Consider the following 18,443-nt stretch of genomic DNA (forward strand, 5'->3'; position numbering starts at 1 on the left):
CAGCCCTTTCCTACCAGGCTGCCTCGGGTGCTGAGAGCCCACACCTGCAGCAGGTGGTGGCGCTATAGCCAGGACAAGGCCCTGTGTCCTGCGGTGCCCTGGGACCCCACCATCAGTGCACGCCCTGGGTGGCATGGACGCTGAACTCATGCACTGGAGGTGTTGATGTCACTGGAGCCGGAGCTCCGGCTGCACCTTGTGCATGAAGTGCCCAACTCTTCCTGGGCAGAAGGAGTTCAACAGCTTCTGGGAGCTGGGTGAGGCTCCGCCTGCTGGCTGGGTAAGCTGCTGAGTGTGGCTGGTCCTCCCATGCCAAGGGAAGGCAGGGCAGGCCCCGATGCCCAATGGACTTGGAGCTGTGGCGGGCTGCTCCTGCCCTCCATGCGGTGCCCCTGCAGACGGCAGTGCAGACCACGTCTCAGAATTGTGCCACCGCAGTCTATGCAGGAGTCTGCACCAGCTCTCTGGCTCGCCCCTCTCCCCACATTCCAGGACTCTCCCCACATTCCAGAACTCTGACTCTTGTGCTTCTTCCCCTGCAACCCTCTGCTGGATCCGGTCCCCAGAGCCCTCTTCCAAGGAGTGCGCACCCTCTCAGGGGGAGGGCTCAGCCCTGAAGGGTGCAGCAATGCCCTGCCATGACCAGGAAACCAAAATAAACTGCGTCACTTTACTAACTAAATCAATCAATCATCCTTAGTGTAAAAGATGCCAGAATTCCAGGGGCCAGCGCTGTGGCATAGTGAGTAAAGATGCCAGAATTCTGAGGTCGGGGGATATTTCTGTAAGGGAACCCGGATTTGTTTCTCAGCACTACACCGTGTTCAGTGGACTCAAGCTGTTTTTACTTGGGGCTGCATGGCAGGAGTTCCCAGCTGGAGGTGATGACCCTGAAATTAAGCTTAATATTGCAGCTCCCGCTGAAGGGTCACTTTTCAAACTGCATAGCCCTGAAGGACAGGGTGCTGAGTAAGGAGAACAAACTTCGCTGTGGACCAAATCAATTCCACCCAATGCAGAAATGGTTATGGCCTATCCTGCACTAAGCAAGACTTAAAGTCCAGTGGGGCTCACTCAACAAATACCCATATCTGCATGGTGACAAGACACGGTCTTGGGGACATTGGCCCTTTAGGACAAGTGCTGGAGATAGACAGCTCAGGTGACACTTTTCTGTCCTTAGTGGCTGCTGCATTCACAGGAGGCTGACTGGTCAAGCCCTGAGTAGTTTTCCACAAATGAACATCTTTCAAGCACAACCGAAAACATGCTCAGAAATCTCCTTCAGCATCAGCAGGCTTTGTGTGGGTTTAACCCAGACTTTACTTGGTCTGCTCACAGAAACCATGGCAGGGACCTGTTGTTTGCATGCACATTTAACACAGAAGAAGTGATTCTGAAACAGCTGTGTTTATTGTTATGCTTGTATATTAACTATGACATAATGGACTTGCTATTTCGAGAGGCAACAGACTGGGGAATCCTCGTGTCATTGCAGACCATCTGAGGTAATTTTTGCATTGGAAACCTTTCGTAGGCCTCTCATAAGCAGCCCAGGCTCTCAGAAGGTGAATGCCACACTGTGGACAGTGGGCAAGGCGGGCACTGCCCTTCTGGGTCAGAACCTTCATCCCTCAACAAAAGCACTTGCTGGTTACCATTCCTGAGGGTTCTGGATGGTGAGGCATTCCTGACCCCCAGGGCTGTCTGTCGGGGCACAGTCCTCTGTGGTTGTCTGTTGCCCTGGACACTCTGGCCAGTCAGTCCCACACCAGGATTTCCTTTGGGGTAAGGTGAAACCTCATGGTGGTTGTTCTTTGCATTTTTCTGATGCCTAGTGATTTTGAGCATCTTAAGCCTGTAGGCCATTTGTATGTCACCCTTTGAAAAATGTCTGTTCATATCCTTATTCCCTAACTAGATTATTTGTTTTGTTGTTGATTTTTTGAGCTCCTTATATATGCTGGATATTAGCCTTTTATCAGATGTATAGTTTGTGAATATTTTTTCCAAGTCTGTTGGTTGCCTCTTTATTTTGTTGAGCATTTCCTTTCTGTGCATAAGCTTCTTAGCTTGATGTGACCCCATTTGTGTATTTTTGCCATTATTGCCTATGCTTCCAGGGTCTTGTTCAAGATGTCTTTTCCTATGTGAATGTCTTTCAGTGTTTTCCCCAACCTTTCCTCTGGTAATTTGATGGCATCAGGTCTTAGATTTAGATCCTTGTTCCATTGTGAGTTGACTTTTCTATAAGATGTAAGTTAAGGTTTTTTTTTTTTTCATATTTCTGCATGCAGAGATCCAATTACCCCAACACCCAAAGACACTCCCAGGAGTGATTTTTAGTTTGTTAAAGTTTACTTGATTGTAGATGTGTGAATTAATTTCTGGAGTTACTAGTATGTTCCATTTGTCCACATGTCTATTCTTGTGGTAGTACCAAGCTGTTTTGATTATAACTGCCCTGAATATGTAATATGTCTTGAAATCTGGTATTGTGATGACTCCAGCTTCATTTTTATTATTTAGGATTGCTTTAGCTATTCAAGGTCTCTTGTGATCCATATGAGTTTTAGGGTCATTTGTTTGAAAGCTGAGAATAACTTTTGTGAAACTTTGATTGAGATTACATTGAATCTGTAAATTGATTTGGGTTATAAATTGCTTTTAATGAGGAAAAATGTCAAATGTGAATAATGCTGTCATACAGAACCTTTCTAAATAAAATTTACCCATGGAAAAAAACCTTGCTTAGTTGAGGACCAAGACATAAAAGTTTTCATTAAGGGTTTGTTGTAGCAGTGCTCATCTGAGAAGAGAAGTGGAATGAAGGGAAATTTTGGTGATGGTCCCTTTTATGAGTTATCTTGATTGGTTCCAATCTCCAGTTATTCAGTAAAACACTAATGTAGGCTGCTATGATGGTCTTCTGTAGATATGATCAAAGTCCATAATCAATTGACTTTAAGTAAGGGGGATTACCCCAGATGAACTTGGTGGGGCTGACTCAGTTATAAGGCCCTAAGGTTAAACTGAGTCTCCCCTGAAGAAGCAGACACTCCTCAGGTGGGAAGCAGTTCTCACATGTGCCTGGGAGTTCTGTCTCCCCTTCTTGATAACCCATCCTGTAGATGCAGTCAGAATTCTCATCCACACTCCAACATCTGATAACATTTTCAGTTAGACACAATCTTTTTCTTTTTTGAATCTGGTTGGGCTGTGCATAAAACAGTGCCTTTGCTGTTTTTGAAATATCTCTTGGTCAAGTTGATTACTTCTTCAGGCAACACCTGTTTATCAGCATTGCTGTCAGCGGCTTGTGTGAAGAGGGATAATCCTGGAGCTCTCAGCTCTAGGTCAGAACTGGCAACTTCAAGAATCTGCAAAATCTTGAGTGATTTGTCCTATCAGAGTAGTTCATGGAGCCATGCCCAAGATGGCTAACATGGGTGGCCCTGGGCCTCATGAGCAGGCCAATCCTGGGTCTGAAGTTCATCCCTGCCTTGGATTAGCCTCTGCTTCTGGTCAATCAATAGATAGTCCTCATCTTGGTCCTGATCCACAACTTCTCAGGTCTTTCTTCAGTGAATTTATTATCATTCTTTGACATTTTCCAGATAACTTTACTCAGTGCATAGAAACCAATAACTCCAAGGGTCACACTGCTCCAGTGTAAGTCGCATCATTGATCAGGCCTTTATAAAGTGATAGATTCCAATTGTTCCTCCAAGGGAGGTCAGTGGGACCTGGCGCTGGCATCCAGATGCCATTTAAGGGCTGGCAATGGAGACGCTCACTTCCGCCTGCCCTTCTCCTCCTGGCTGTGTCAGAGTGAGGCTGACTAGGGGAGAACTGGGCACCCCCTCTGCCCTAGCTGTGGCGGCAGATTCCTGGCTCTGGCAGGAGGAATGACAGCGATGTGTTTGCCTGAGGCTATCCAGCCCGGCCCTCCGCCCTTCCCCCTGACTCTTAAATGGCATCTCTATGCCCCAGCATCATCCTGCAAGTCCCTCTGCCAGGAGGGAAGATGGTTGCAGGGAGCTGGCAGGACGAGCTGGCCCAGCAGTCCAAGGAGGGCTCTGCCCGGATGCAGGAAATGCTCCCGGCCCTCCTAGGCTTTCTGCGCACCAAACTGGGCCTCGACCTGGGCCTGGAGCTGAAGCGGTACCTGGGCTGGGTGATCCTGGTGGTGCATGGGAGCGCTCGGGCTGCTGCTGCTCTTCCTGCGATGCTAAGGCTGGGCTGCGGCTTGTGCTGGCGCCCGCAAGAAATGGAGGAGCCCGCCGCTCAAAAGGGAGTTGGCGGCCTCGCCAGCCTCAGCCCTGACGACCTAGCCTTGCTGAAGAACCTCAAAAACGAGGGGCGCAAGAAGAAGAACCGGAAGAAACTGCCCGAGAAGCCCAGACCAAATGGACGGACCATTGAAGTGGCTGAGGGTGAAGTTGTTCGAACTCCTCGAAGTAGAACAGCAAAACAGCCACGAGAGAGAGACAAGAAAGCAAAGTCAGTGCTGAAGTAGTGCAAAATAGTCCTCGCCATGATGGAAAGGAAGTTGATGAAGGAGCCTGGGAAACTAAAATTAGTCAGAGAGAAACGACAGCAGCGTAAATGTGATAAAATGTTGACTGATTCTGGTTCATTGGATTCAACTGTCCCTGGGATAGAAAATATCACCACAGTTCCCACCAAGCAACTTGCAACTGCATCATTTCCTGTTGGTTCCAAGAAGGATAAAGCTGATTCTCATCTAGATGTTCAAGTTAGCAACTTTAAGTCTGGAAAAGGAGATTCCACACTTCAGGTTTCTTCAGGATTAAATGAAAGCTTCACTGTCAATGGAGTAAGCTGGAATGAAAAAAAAAATCTATAAAACCCTCCTCACAGATCAGTGCAAGTGAGGAGAAGTGGAAAGCTATTTCACCTACTACTGCAGGCAAGAGGAAAACTGAGCCATCTGCTTGGAGTCAGGAGTCTGGAGATGCTACTGCAAATGGAAAAGACTGGGGAAGGAATTGGAGTGACCGCTCAATATTTTCTGACATTGATGGTCTGTCTTCTGCAGATCCCGGCTCTGATTGGAATGCACCAGCAGGAGAATGGGGGATCTGGGTAGATGAAGAAAGAGCTTCACTTCTGAAGTCTCAAGAACCAATTCCTGATGATCACAACATTTCAGATGATGATAAAGAAAAGGGAGAGGGAGCTCTTCCAAGTGGAAAAAGAAAAAGATGAAAAAGAAAAAGAAGCAGCAAGGTGGAAGATAACTCTTGCACAGGACACAGAAGAATTAGAAAAGGAAATTAGAGAAGAGCTTCCAGTGAATACCTCTAAATCCCATCCAAAACATGACAAGGTTTTTTCCTCGAAGACTGTAAGCACTAGTGATCCATCTGAAGTACTTGTCAAAACAGTCACCCCATCAAGACGCTTCCACCTGCGGTTTCTACCGAGTCATCGGTTAGCTTATCAAAAGATGATTCTGACAAGAACTCTTCCCAAGTGCCAGACAGATAAATCCAAGTCAAATATGAAGCAAAGTAGTGTGCCTCCTGCCCAGACCAAGTCTGGAACCAAGGAATATCCCAAACAAATAAAAAAGAAGAAAAAAGCCAGATGGGAAAACTGAGTGTTTTTTCTTTCCCTGTATTGGACATGTGTTTGCAAACACTGTCTTGAAAATTATGCTGTTTATGCAATAATTTGTGGATATGTACAGAGTTTTATATAAACTTAAACCAATTTTTAAAACAAAACTGAACTCAACCACCATAAAAATGGAATCAAAGAAAGTTAATTTATGAAATTAAGAGATCAGAAAACTATTCTACGTACAGTGCTGGAAGAGACTTGGGAAAGTCTTTTCATTGAATGAGAATTATTTTAATTTAAGACTATTATCCTGGCTTTACAACAGTGCCCTGTTTACAACAGATGGTGCCCTATCTCATCTGCAGCTGAGGAATAATGGATTCTGATTAGAGAAAGGATTGTCTTCAAGTTAGCAGGCAACTCCTGGGATCTTATGCACAAACTTGCACCATTTGGATCTATTTTATGTTTAAATCAAAGTACTTTGTTTAAATGCGTAATCTGACATATCTTTACATATTTGTTGGTAGCAATTTGTATTAAAAGAATCACAAGTACAAATAAAAAGTCATTTATCATTTATTTAACTAAACTGTCATGGTTTAGTCTACAATTTTTAAAACGTTCTTAATTCAGACATTGAAAATGTAGTTAATACTTGTATGGCTTATGAAGTTATTTCTGATAGCCTTGCATTACTTGAATCGTTCAAAATACAGTATATTTGAAATTAATAAAGGAAAACCATTGTATTTCTTTTATATACATTTAAAGTTCAGACTCACATGCTCTTGTTTATGCCTTGAAAACTTTCAGGTAAAATTCAGCTCACATTTTCCTTTCCCAAGCAATTCCTTTTCTTACAGCATCAACTCTTAGTTGCTAGTAATTTTTTACTTTAAATTTGAAATCATTCACACACACATGTTCAGCCATGTACACTGTAAATGATTTAATGGTTTAAATTATTTACACTGTAAATAGCCTTTACCAAAAGTGATTGACAAGGACCATAATTAACACCACTTAGTGACTTGTGAGAAAGAAAAAAGTCATGATTTAATGTGATTGGCTAATCTGTTTTTATGTGGCACCAAGAATGAACTTGTTTAACAGCTGTAAACAATGCTACTGATCTGTCCTTCCAGCATTGTCTTTGTGGTTTGATGGTATTGCCTTGTCAGACTAGGAAAGCTAAAGAAAGAGAATGGTTTTAGTTTTGCTGAAGACTGACCTTATTAATGGACAGCTTTCCTAAACAAGGATTAACTTTTATCAGGTGTTAGCATTTGTTTCAGGAACATGCCAGTTGTTTATATGTCAGAAGTTTTGTTTAATTTTATGGTATTTCTAAATCGATTTGCTTAAATAAATTCAACAAATAGAAAAAAATAATGTGAAAGATTTCTCAGAAGCCTTGCAAAGCTGTTGGTCTGACATTCCATGCCTCAGTTTGTAATTTTTTTTTTTTAACAAAGAACACTGTTCTGAAGTTATTTCGTGTTGACTACAGTAACAACCTATTTCTTCTCAAATTCTCCAATACTGACACATCACCATGTATCTTGATAACTGGTATAGAGAGGTATTAGCATGGTGACCTTACAGATTTAAATAAAATAAATTTAAAATAAAATAAATTTAAATTTATTTGGCTGGAGGCCATATACTACCATGCCAGGAATTCCACTACCAAAGGGTCACCACTCTAGTCTCAAGTACTTGGAGAAGTTTCCTCTTGATTTTCATTGCCTTGTCATCTAATCCAGTGTTTTTAAAACCAGATGTGTAGGTGTTTGATTAAAAAAAAAAAAACCTGACAGCTACATGAATGCTGGATTTTATTTAAAAACAGTCATTCAGACATTCACCAATCAAATAGTCTAGGTCAATAATGCCTAGAACTATGTGAAATGCTAGGGGTCCAGCCATGAGTGTTCTAAACTTTCATTTGGAACATAATAATTGAAAAATCTAACACCCACATATGATTATATCTCAAATCTCTTTACATACTGTGTTTTCTATTTGCTGTCCAGAGCATCTAGGTCTTTGACAGCTTTGTGGCAGACCTCACAATACAGCTACTTCCACTATCTGGACATAAAAGGGAACTGCTGTAAAAGCACTGCTTTTAGAAACAATGTGGTTCTGATATATCATTTCAAAAATTCAAGCTCTTTCTCCCTTTGTCATTAAAATTGTGCATGCCAGCCATCAAGGAAATAAAAATAAAAATCACAATGAGGTTTCACCTCTCCCCAGTTAAAATCAATCTCACATATAAATCAAAAACCAATAATGCTAGTGAGGATATGGAGAAAAAGGTACTATTATTGACTGTTGGTGGGAAGGCAAACTAATTCAGCCATTGTGGAAGACAGTATGGAGATTCCTCAGAAAGCTGAAAATAGATATACTATATGACAGCCATCCAATCCTGGGAATTTATGCAAATGAAATAAAATAAGCATATAAATGTGTTATCTTTACCTCCATATTTATTGCAGCTCAAGTCACCATAGCAAAGATGAGGAATCAACCCAGATGTCCAACATCAATGACTAAATATACACACACACACACACATACACACTATGGAATACTACTCAGCTGTAAAAAATTGATGCAACTGGAAACCATTGTACTTAGTACAGTAAGCTAGTCTCAAGAAGATGAATATCATATGTATTCCCTAATCTGTGGAAGATCAAACAGTACCAAAAACATAATGTATTTTAGCAAAATTATCATTTTGAGATCTGATGATTATTTATAGCCCTTGTCTCTACTGTTGCTCAACAATGTTTATTTCTTCTTACTGTTTCTTGAATTCTTAGTTGAGGGTTAACCTTATTATAAAATAAACTGAAAGGATGTCGTAAAAATTAAAAGAAAAAATAAGGAAGGAGGAAGGAGGGTAAGAGGGTGTGCAAGAAGGAGGGTACAATGGGAAGTATTACTATGCTCCTGAACCCCTATGTATATAAAGTACATAATATGTATACTTCTTGAGTCACAGTTGTTAACATACCAAATGCCCTCACCATATACCTGAGCTAATAGGTATGTTAACAACTGTGGTATATGGTATATGGTGAGGTATATGGTGAGGGCACTTGAAATCCTCTCTTTTGGCCAGTTCATTACTGTTTACTATAGTCAACTTGCTATGTGGTAGAGCATCAGAACTTATTCCTCCTATCTGACTGTAACTTGATACCAAATGACTCATGTCTCCCTTTTCCCTTCCCACCACTTCCCTTGATCGAGCCACTACTCTTCCATGAGACTGGATGTTTTAGATTTCTCACATAAGTGAGAGAGATGATATTGGTTACTCTATCCCTGGTCTGTATCATTTACCCTGGTGTCATTTTGGTTCATCCATGTTGTCTCAAATTTTAAAAGCTGAATATAAACATATATCCCTTTAAATATCCTTTCAACCACTGATGGACTGGTATATTGTTTCTTAGCTGTTGTGAATAATTCAGCAATAAGCATGTGAGTGCAAATATCCCTTCAACATCAGGATTTAATTTCCTTTGAGGGTGTTCCCCATAGTGGGATTGCTAGATTGTATGGTATTTCTATCTTTAATTTTTTGAGTAATATTCATGTTATACAACAAAATAGCTATCCTAACATATACCACCAAGAGTGTGTAGGGGTTCATTTTTCTCCACATTCTGACCAACACCTGTTTTCTCTCATCTTTCTGATAATAGCCAATCTAACATGGGAGGGAATACCACAATGTGGTGTAAATGTGCATTTTTAAGCAAAGATGTTGGACATTTTTCCAAAGTTGTAGTAATCAAAACAACATGGCAGAAATGCATTCAGATGGAGATCCAAGATGTCTAAATAGGGCATAGCCGTGCTGACTTCAGCTGCTCTGGGTTATAAAAAGAACAAAGGAAGGACCACAGTTCCAGGGGCAGGTGTTTTTGGTGGAGAAGTGACAAAACAATGAAGATTCTGTGGGGCAAGAGGAGAGAAGGCAGGAACACAGTTGTGGTCTGTCATGCAGTGCAACCAGCTGCTCATTCTGAGCCTCTGCCTCCATCTTACCAAATGAAGGTAGAAAAAAAATGACTGCCACTCGCAGCTTTAGCAGAGAGGGAATTCCACACCCATCCAGTGACTTATGCTTTACTCTGGGAAGCTGACTGGTGTCTGAGCAACTGCAGGACTTCGAAAAGGAAACCACATTGCTCTCCATCCTGGAAGAAGGCCCAAGTACTTGGGCCCCTGCACCCATGTGGAAGACCCAGAGAAGCTCCTGGTTCCTGGATTTGGAACCATGTAGCTCTGGCCATTGTGGCCATTGGGGAGATGAACCAGTAGATGGTAGAACTAACTTTCTGTCTCTCCCTCTGTCTGTTATAACTCTACCTCTCAAATAAATAAAATCTTTACAAAAATTATAAAGACTATATATGACAAAAGAACAGCCAATCTCATACTGAATGAGGAAAAGCTAAAAGAATTTATATTCAGATCTTGAACAAGACAAAGATGTCCACTTTCACCAATCTTCTTGAATATAGTACTGGGGGTACTATAAAAGTTTTATATCTCTAAAACTTTTGATGAAACATCGTTAATAAAACTGTAAAGTTATTTATAAAACAGTTGAATGAAAACAATTAAAAAAAACTTCTGGGCTATAATGCCTATAAACTGCCCATGAATAACTGTTTATCTGTCAAACTACAATGTTCACCTATTTCCAAAAATGTTATAAATATTTAAGTGGAATACTTTGATGAGATTGAAGATACCATGCTGAATTTTAATGAGCATGAGATACAAAATCAGAGAAATCATGATATTTATCATCATTATTGCTATCCATAGTATAATATTGAACTCTTCTCAAATTCTGATTATTTGCTGTCTGTAAGAGGTAGTTGGCTCTGAGTATTGAGCTTATATCAATGAATATAAATGGGTGGAATGGATACCATTTCAGGCTAAAATGTTCAGACAGCATGGGAACTTCTAGGTATACTTACAGGGTTTGGTTTTCCAACTGCAACATTTTCCAACTGTAATTGTTTCTTTTTCTTTTCTTTTCTTCTTCTTCTTTTTTTTTTTTTTTTTTTTTTTTGACAGGCAGAGTGGACAGTGAGAGAGAGAGACAGAAAGAAAGGTCTTCCTTTTTCCGTTGGTTCACAATGGCCGCTGCGGCTGGCGCACCACGCTGAGCTGAAGCCAGAAACCAGGTGCTTCTCCTTGTCTCCCATGTGGGTGCAGGGCTCAAGCACCTGGGCCATCCTCCACTGCACTCCTGGGCCAAAGCAGAGAGCTGGACTGGAAGAGGAGCAACCGGGACAGAATCCGGTGCCCAGACCAGGAATAGAACCCAGTGTGCTGGCGCCACAGGCAGAGGATTAGCCTATTGAGCCGCAGCACCAGCTGTACTTGTTTCTCTGCAGTTATTAAATTGATAGTTATGTTTTATCAAGTGTTGTGAAATATTGATATTTTATGTTACCTTGACAAGAAAGGAATGCTGGGAGTTATGTAACTTCACAAAAATTATTTTTACTATAAATATATTTGAAATATACAGTCCTTTGCATGTATTATCTATTTGAAATGAGTTTTATTCTGTGTGTGTGTATCTCACTAAATAAAGTTAGTTTCAAAGATAACAGCAGCACAGGCTTTTATTTTTGCTTTATTCTCTGTCATCAGAACATTAAAGAAGTGGTGAAGAAAGCATTACTGTTCAGAAACTGCTTTATTTGTCTTCATAGAAGTTATCAAAGCACTCTGAAGGTTTCCCACCACTTAAGGAAGGCAGAACAATTTATAAACTATTATCTTTATGAAAAGTGAGGTGTTCTCTCTATTCAACCTTTTTGCTGATTTTAAGTTAAGTATATATCATTATACTGCTGGTATCAAAATGAAAACACTTTGTATAACCAAACTAATTTGGCTAGTCTCCATAAAAGTGATGTGAATATTTTACAGGATTATTGCAGAAGCAAAAGAAAAATGAATATGTAAGCAAATGGGTATGCAATTTTCTCTCTTGCATAAGACTGCTTGGATTCCATGAGCTGCCCCATACTAGTTCCAGCAAAAGGGCAGTGCTCAGAGGCCGGGCTCTACTATAGTCTAACAAAGCTGTCAGGACAATAAGTAATTTTCCCTGAATAGGCTCAAAATTTAGTTTGGTACAATTTTTTAACTGGGAAGGTGATGGGCACAACAGTTCAGATGTCACTTTTTAATTTTTTTATTTATTTGAAAGAGAAAGAGAGAGAGAGTTCTTCCATTCCACTGGTTCCCTCCCCAAATGACCGCAATGGCCAGAGCTGAGATGATCCAAAGCCAAGAGCCAGGAGCTTCTTTCAGGTCTCCCAAGTGGGTGCAGGGGCCCAAGGAGTTGGGCCACCTTCTATTGATTTCCCAGGCCATAGCAGAGAGTGGGATCAGAAGAGGAGCAGCTGGGACTTGAACCAGTGCCCATATGGGATGCTAGGGCTGCAGGCTGGGGCTTTATCCCACTGTGCCACAGCACCAGCCCCCAGATATCACTTTCAATGCCTGTGTGTCATATTAGATGCATAGTTTGAGTCCCTGCTCCTTTGCTTTCTATCACACTCCATCTAATGTGAACTCTGGGAGGGAGCAGGTGATGACTCACGTACCTGTATCTTTGCCACCCACATGAAAGACCAAGACAGGCTTTCAAGTGTCTGACTTCAGTCTGGTTCATCCCTGCCAGTTATGAATATTTGAGGTAGTGAACAAGCTGATAGGAGATCTCTCTGTCTCTACTATCTGTGGCTTTCAAATAAAGTGAAAAACACTTTGAACAAAATGTAAAACTCTTTTTTTTAAAAAACAAATAAAATTAGGGGCCGGTGCTGTGGTTCTCTTGGTTAATCCTCCACCTGCAGCACCGGTATCCCATATGGGCACTGGGGTTTAGTCCCGGCTGCCCTTCTTCCAGTCCAGCTCTCTGCTGTGGCCCAGGAAGGCAGTGGAGGATGGCACAAGTGTTTGGGCCCCTGCACCCGCATGGGAGACCAGGAAGAAGCACCTGGCTCCTGGCTTCAGATCGGCGCAGCGCCAGCCATTGCAGCCATTTGGGGAGTGAACCAATGGAAGGAAGACCTTTCTCTGTCTCTCTCTCTCTCACTGTCTATAACTCTACCTGTCAAATAAAAAAAATAAAAAAGAAAAGCAAATAAAATTAAAAACACTTTATTTGAAAAACAATGGAAATTCAAACAAAATAAAAATTCTGGATGGTATAATAAAATCTAAGGTATTAAAAAAAAAAAACAGCAAAACCCTCAAGACCAGAAACCATAAATGATGGGAACAAGTTACATGTGGAGTTTATAGTGATGTTTTCAGATAACTTGAATGAGAAGGCAATAACAACTGCTAGAAAGTTGATCTGAAAATTTGAGTGCGATGAGAATCATAGGTAATAAATTAACAATGTAGCATCAGACAAGTAATAAAATGAATATATGTCTAAAATATTTTTAAAAAAGATTAAAAACATAAACTACATGCAGGAGAAGAAATAAATGGAGATTTTTTTTGACAGGCAGATTTAGACAGAGAGAGACAGACAGAGTTAAAAGTCTTCTTTCCATTGGTTCACCCCCCAAATGGCCACCATGGCCGGTGCACTGTGCAGATCCGAAGCCAGGAGCCAGGTGCTTCCTCCTGGTCTCCCATGTGGGTGCAGGGCCAAAGCACTTGAGCCATCCTCCACTGCCTTCTCAGGCCACAGCAAAGAGCTGGACTGGAAGAGGAGTAACCGGGACAGAACCGGTGCCCCAACCCAGACTAGAACCTGGGGTGCTGGCACCGCAGGTGGAGGATTAGACTAGTGAGCCATGGCACTGGCCATAAATGTAGATTTAAGGTTGATTTTAGGTCTTTGCTTGCATATACACCTATTTGTGAATGTGAATCATATACAGGACTCATATGAGACTACTGTAACCACACCATCTGCTGCCCCCTCAGTATTTTCTTTATTCTCAATATTTTTCAAATTCTCAATATAGCTAGCCAAATTCCTGGTATCATATCATTGATTTATATTCTTAGTATTTATGGTGTTTGACAACAAATTTTTTAGATAATTTTTGAAACCAGAGTAGAAGGTTTAGAATAGTGTGAGAGTGGAGACATGCTTAAAGTAGTCTTTTTCATTTGAGTTTTACCTAATTTGATTCTCAAAAATAGTTTAGGTAAGTAATTCTCTTCAAGTGTTTTTAATGGGTATTAGAAATCCTGATTCATGGCTGGCGCCGTGGCTCACTATGCTAATCCTCTGCCTGTGGTGCCGGCACCCTGGGTCCCAGTTGGGGCACTGGGTTCTTTCCAGGTTGCTCCTCTTCCAGTCCAGCTCTCTGCTGTGGCCCAGGAGTGTAGTGGAGGATGGTCCAGGGCCTTGGGCCCTGCACCTGCATGGGAGACCAGGAGGAAGCACCTGGCTCCCGGCTTCGGGTTGGTGCAGCGCACCGGCCGTGGCGGCCATTTGGGGGGTGAACCGATGGAAAGAAGACGTTTATCTCTGTCTCTCTCTCACTGTCCACTCTGCCCGTTAAAAAAAAAAAAAAGAAAGAAATCCTGATTCATATCAGTCACTAGTTAAGTATGTTCATTGTCCCAGCTTGGAGAAATGAATGTGTAGATTACACTCACATAAAAGGTTGGCTAATAGCTTTTATAATGCCCTTCAAAGAGCTTACTGACACTATTTTGCCCTCATTTGGAAAATGAAATATATGAAAATGAAGGATAATTATGTATGTGCAGATTATCCATGAGAACAGCTATAAAGTTTATTATGTGAAATCTCAATAAGCAGAGTTTTGCTCATTTGGACTGTTTTGCTTTGGCTTTCTTTCCCTGTTACTGTGTTAAATCAGTGTGCATATGTAGATTCCTGTCTTCCCTTGTGAAATGAGGGCTGGTTTAGATTAGTACTTTTCTACATCTGTTTTCAGATTTCTAAGCATACATTAAGGTAGTTTTGGGGATCTATGTTCTTGGGTCAGAATGTGAAAGAACTTAATTTGTGCAGGGCACATAACTAAAATTTTAACATCATCGACATTAGTAGTATTGCTAAGTATTGTCTTTGAGTCTTACTGTTCCTCATTTTATTCTTGTTGGCTTTGGCTGCTTTGAAAATTTACAGGATGAAACAGAAACTACAGACTGTTGCAACTGAAGGTTTAAGTATTGTTTATTTTACCATAAATTCTATGTGTGTCAGCAGTGCTGGTATTTCTGTCGCTTTGTGTTTAAATACAACCAAATTTCAAATAAAAGAGACAGCTGGCAGTGGATGCTTATCAGCATAGACAGGAATCCAAATAGTGAAGTTTGGCACCCTGAGTTTATTGGTAATCAGTGCCAAATATTTATGAGAGAAAGCAAGATCAGCATCTTTAAGTTCCAATCCATGAAGTTTCTGATTTAAAAGTCCAAAGTTTTGGGGCTGGTGCTGAGGCATAGCAGGTAAACCTACCACCGTAGTGTTGGAATCTCATGCGTGCTGGTTTGAGTCTTGGATGCTCTTCTTCCCATCTAGCTCCCTGCAAATGTGCCTGGGAAAGCAGTGGAGGACGGCCCAACTAATTGGGCCCCTGCACCCATATGGGAGACCTGGAAGAAACTTCTAGCTCCTGGCTTCAGATCAGCCCAGCTCTGCACTGTGGCCATATAGGGAGTGAACTAGTGGATGAAAAAATCTCTCTCTGAGTTTGCAACTCTGCCTTTCAAATAAATAAGTAAAGCTTTGAAAATAAAAAAGTCCAAAATTTAACAACTGCAGATGTGATGTTTTATTTTTTTTTTAGTCATAATGTATAACCTTAGAACAAGTAGGTTAAGACTCACATTGAATACTGGGTAGTACAAAAACAACATGGGATTCATAGGAGATTGCTTAGCATATATACACAAGGAATATTGAGATTGTAGAAAAATGGAATTAAAAGATATGTACTTTGTGCAAAAATATTTAAATCCCTGCATAGTTTTTTCCATAGTACACATTTTCTATTAACTTTTTTTTTTAAACTTTTATTTAATGCATATAAATTTCCAAAGTACGACTTATGGATTACAATGGCTTTCCCCCTATACCGTCCCTCCCACCCACAACCCTCCCCTTTCCCACTCCCTCTCCCCTTCCATTCACATCAAGATTCATTTTCGATTATCTTAATATACAGAAGATCAGCTTAGTATACATTAAGTATGGATTTCAACAGTTTGCTCCCACACAGAAACATAAAGTGAAAAATAATAGATGATTTTTTTAAATGATGATGAAATCAGAGCAGACCTATTGTCATGTTTAATCCCAGTGAGAGTCAAGTTGGGAATTGATAATTTCTTTCTTTCTTTCTTTTTTTTTTTTTTTTTACAGAGGATCAGTTTAGTATGCATTAAGTAAGGATTTCAACAGTTTGCACCCCCATAGAAACACAAAGTGAAATATATTGTTTGAGTACTCGTTATAGCATTAAATCTCAATGTACAGCACATTAAGGATAGAGATCCTACATGAGGAGTAAGTGCACAGTGACTCCTGTTGTTGACTTTACCAATTGACACTCCTGTCTATGGCATCAGTAATCTCCCTATGCTCCAGTCATGAGTTTCCAAGGCTATGGAAGCCCTCTGAGTTCTCCGACTCTTATCTTGTTTAGACAAGGTCATAGTCAAAGTGGAGGTTCTCTCCTCCCTTCAGAGAAAGGTACCTCCTTCTTCGATGGCCTGTTCTTTCCACTGGGATCTCACTCGCAGAGATCTTTTGCCAGAGTGTCTTGGCTTTCCATGCCTGAAATACTCTCATGAGCTTTTCAGCCAGCTCCGAATGCCTTTAGGGCTGATTCTGAGGCCAGAGTGCTATTTAGGACATCTGCCATTCTATGAGTCTGCTGAGTATCTCACTTCCCATGTTGGATCACTCTCCCCTTTATTTACTCCATCAGTTAGCGTTAGCAGGTACTAGACTTGTCTATGTGCTCCCTTTGACTCCCAGTCCCTTCACCATGACCAACTGTGAACTGAAACTGATCACCTGGAACAGTGTGATGGCATTGGTACATGCCACCTCGATGGGATTGAATTGGAATCCCCTGGTATGCTTCCAACTCCACCACTTGGGGCAAGTCAGCCTGAGCATGTCCCAAATTATACATCTCTTCCCTCTCCCATTCCCACCACCATGTTCAACAGGGATCACATTTCAGTTAATTTTCACCACTTAAGAATAACTGTGCATCAATTACAGATCTAAACCAGTCATATTAAGTAGAACAGATAAAAAAACTACTAAGAGGGATAATGTATTTAGTTGTTCATTAACAGTCAGGGCTATGCTGATCAAGCCACCATTTCCCATAGTGTCCACCTCACTCCAACAGGTTTCCCTCTTGGTGTTCAGTCAGTCGTCACCGATCAGGGAGAACATATGGTATTTGTCCCTTTGGGACTGGCTTACTTCACTCAGCATGATGTGTTCCAGATTCCTCCATTTTGTTGCAAATGACTGGATTTCGTTGTTTCTTACTGCGGTATAGTATTCTAAAGAGTACATATCCCATAATTTCTTTATCCAGTCTATCGTTGATGGGCATTTAGGTTGGTTCCAGGTTTTAGCAATTGTGAATTGAGCTGCAATAAACATTAGGGTGCAGACCTCTTTTTTATTTGCCAATTTAAATTCCTTTGGGTAAATTCCAAGGAGTGGGATGGCTGGGTCGAACGGTAGGGTTATCTTCAGGTTTCTGAGGAATCTCCAGACTGACTTCCATAGTGGCTTGACCAGTTTGCATTCCCACCAACAGTGGGTTAGTGTCCCTTTTTCCCCACATCCTCGCCAGCATCTGTTGTTGGTAGATTTCTGCATGTGAGCCATTCTAACCGGGGTGAGGTGAAACCTCATGGTGGTTTTGATTTGCATTTCCCTGATTGCCAATGACCTTGAACATTTTTTCATGTGCCTGTTGGCCATTTGGATTTCCTCTTTTGAAAAATGTCTATTGAGGTCCTTGGCCCATCTCTTAAGTGGGTTGTTGGTTTTGTTTTTGTGGAGTTTCTTGATCTCTTTGTAGATTCTGGTTATTAACCCTTTGTCTGTTGCATAGTTTGCAAATATTTTTTCCCATTCTGTCGGTTGTCTTTTCACTCTCCTGACTGTTTCTTTTGCAGTACAGAAACTTCTCAATTTGATGCAATCCCAATAGTTGATTTTGGCTTTGACTGCCTGTGCCTCCCGGGTCTTTTCCAGAAATTCTTTGCCTGTGCCAATATCTTGAAGGGTTTCTCCAATGTTCTCTAGTAACTTGATGGTGTCAGGTCGTAGATTTAGGTCTTTAATCCATGTTGAGTGGATTTTTGTGTAAGGTGTAAGGTAGGGGTCTTGCTTCATGATTCTGCACGTGGAAATCCAATTTTCCCAGCACCATTTATTGAATAGACTGTCCTTGCTCCAGGAATTAGTTTTAGATCCTTGATCAAATATAAGTTGGCTGTAGATGTTTGGGTTGATTTCTGGTGTTTCAATTCTGTTCCATTGGTCTATCCATCTGTTTCTGTACCAGTACCATGCTGTTTTAATTACAACTGCCCTGTAGTATGTCCTGAAATCTGGTATTGTGATGCCTCCGGCTTTGTTTTTGTTGTACAAGATTGCTTTAGCTATTCGAGGTCTCTTGTGCCTCCATATAAATTTCAGCACCATTTTTTCCAGATCTGAGAAGAAGGTCTTCGGTATCTTGATTGGGATTGCATTGAATCTGTAAATTGCTTTTGGGAGAATGGACATTTTGATGATA

General features: G+C 41.2%; 1 pseudogene; it reads left to right on the forward strand.

The window, feature by feature from the left end:
* The first annotated feature begins 175 nt into the window (after positions 1-175).
* LOC138848389 (protein LYRIC pseudogene) lies at positions 176-7,056 on the forward strand (annotated as a pseudogene).
* Positions 7,057-18,443: the final 11,387 nt, after the last annotated feature.

This window comes from Oryctolagus cuniculus, unplaced genomic scaffold (assembly GCF_964237555.1).
Source record: "Oryctolagus cuniculus unplaced genomic scaffold, mOryCun1.1 SCAFFOLD_57, whole genome shotgun sequence".
Classification (NCBI taxonomy): Eukaryota; Metazoa; Chordata; class Mammalia; order Lagomorpha; family Leporidae; genus Oryctolagus; species Oryctolagus cuniculus.